This window comes from Pinus tabuliformis, chromosome 7 (assembly GCF_031772625.1).
Source record: "Pinus tabuliformis cultivar Carrire ecotype Pingquan chromosome 7, CPIR1, whole genome shotgun sequence".
Classification (NCBI taxonomy): Eukaryota; Viridiplantae; Streptophyta; class Pinopsida; order Pinales; family Pinaceae; genus Pinus; species Pinus tabuliformis.
The window spans coordinates 1,358,848,598-1,358,851,440 of NC_142293.1; positions in this window are offsets into that span (position 1 = coordinate 1,358,848,598).

The window sequence follows — 2,843 nt, forward strand, 5'->3', positions numbered from 1 at the left end:
TGAATAATATTATAAAAATAAAATTATTATAAATTATTATATATGATATTTTATAGAAATATGTTAATAAAAATATTAAGATAAATTAGAGAATGTTATTTAAAATGTGGTAGAGATTTTTAAAAACTTGAGTTTAAGTTGTTTAATTTGCAGAATTGGAGTGCCGATGGGGTTGTTTAGGTGTTGTATCCATTTATGCATTGAAAAATACATTCTAAACAACAAAAAATCATATTTTTTCTTGAAATTGTTTTACTGGATTCCCGTGAAAAAGTCTATTTCGTCTATAAGTTAGATTACACACACACATATATAAAAATTAAAAATAAATAAATAAATAATTTATATTATATTATAGAAAAATGTATCAAAAACACCAACAAATAAAGGAATAAAAATACTCATAAAATAAAAAGGAAAGAATAAGATAAAGGAAAAATGGGGGGGATAACAAAGATTGTTATGAAGAGAGGGCAGGAATCCAACTCTTACTCAATTTCTAACCATCGTCCCTGTTGAGAATTAAAAATGTTTCAAAGGGGGTGTTTTATGCTATAAAATCTAATAATTCTCTTACCCTCCTTAGCAAGAAGCTTATTAAGAGCAACCCTCCGCCCCTAGAATTTATGGTCTTCTGAAGATTCATAAAGATGGGGTCCCCTTAAGACCTATTGTCAACACAAAAGGTGGACCTACTTATCTTCTTGCTAAATTCTTAACACATAAGCTCAAACCTCTTGTTGGTCACATTGAGTCATTCGTTAAGAACTTTGCTTACTTTGTCAAGGAGCTAAAAGATATTAGGCTAGACCTCGAGGATTTGTTGGTAAGATTTGGCATTGTTTCTATTTATACAAAAATCCCTATTAATGAGGCCACTAATGTCATACATTGGATTAATGATGTTGACACTGCCAAATAGTTGGTCTTTGCCTAACATCTACCTTTTTCAGCTTCTAGGGTGGATTATATGAACAAACATGTGGAGTAGCCATGGGTTCCTCGCTTTCCCCTGTCATTGCTAACTTATTCATGAAATATTTTGAGACCAAAGCTTTGGCCTCTACTCAATTTCACCCCAAACTCTGGAAAAGGTTTGTTCATGATACATGTGTGGTTTGGCCCCATGGTCATGACAAGTTAGATTTGTTCCTTGTTCATCTTAGTTCTCAATCTGACTCCATCAAATTCACAATGGAGGTTGAGGTAGATGGTAGCCTTTCATTCCTTGATTTCCTTCTCTCTAGAATGGAAGATCGTTCCTTGTCACACTAGGTGTTTCGCAAAAGAACGCACACAAAACAATATCTTCATGCCAATTCTCACCATTTTTTGCTGCAGAAATTCAGAGTTATTAACACGCTTTCTATATGTGCTCAAAGGATCTCTAATAATAATCACATGAAATATGAGAAATCACATATTTTTAAAGTTTTTGAAAATAATGACTATAGTAAACATCGAGATCACGGAGCTTTTAAAAAAGGTAGTAAGGTCCCAAGGATTAAAAAAGCTCGCGATAAACAAGTTTCCCATGTTCAACTTTCATTCATCCATGATACCAGAGATAAGATTGATCATATTCTTAAAATAAGGTCTCTTCTACATTCAAGCTCCTTAATACCATTAGAAGCTCCCTTAGATCCGTTAAGGATATTGTGAACCCTAAGGACATGAAAGGGGTTTACTCAATCCCTTGTTGTTGTGGGATTAACTACATTGGGGAAATTGGTCACTCCATTAATTAGAGAATTCAAAAGCATGCAAAAAACATTAAGCACAATCATTCCCTCTCCTCAGCTATTGTTGAACACATGGAGAAAACTAAGCATCATGTTTGCATTGAGGATTCCTGGGTCATTGCAAGGATTGATCACTTCCACCATAGGAAGTTGAGAGAGGGCATTGAAATTGAGAAGCAGAAGAAAAGTCTCAATAGGAACGATGGTTGGAAATTGAGTAAGAGTTGGATTTATGCCTTCTCTTCATAGTGGTTTTGTTTTACCCATCCTTTTTCCTTTCTCTTCTTATTTCCTTTTTATTTTATAGGTATTTTTATTCCTTTGTTCGTTAGTGTTTTTCATAATTTTTGCTATAATATAATATAAATTGTTTATATATATATATATATATATATATATATATATATATATATATATATATATATATATATATATAGATAATATCTTTATCTTTATTATTGTAGTAACATTATCTAATTTATCTTGATATTTCTTCTTTGCATATTTCTATAAGGTGTTATATATAATAACCTATTATAATTTTATTTATTATAATCGTTGGAAGTAATGCTTCCATGTCATGTGTTCCATGTGTATTACAAGTTATCAATGAGTATTCCGAGGTGTTATTCTAGATGTGATTGTTTCCCATGTGTATGAGTTGTAAGTGTGAATCCCAAGGAGTCAATATAGAAGTTGTTATTTCCCTATGTGTGTGAGTTGTCTATGAGTCATAGATCTACCTTCTTCGGATCTTATCATCTAGAAGTCAGTGATCTAATTCTTATATATGTAATTGATTTATGTGATCAATAAAGAGAGTATGTGATTTTTTGTGTGTATAATCTCTCTTAGCTCTCTTTTATTTTTCTAATATGGTATCAGAGTCTATTCTAGCTTGACTCCCTCAAGGGAGGGCTAGGAATATGTGAGGGATCCTGAGTGTTATTATTTATGTACATATTAGTATAGATGTGTGAGAGTTTATTTTTAGTGTGTGATTTTTTATTTTATTTTTGATCCTATGTGTGTCTAGATCTGTTTGTTTGTTTGCATATTCTTCAAGCATCGTCAGATCATTTCGTTATCTTTCTATCTATA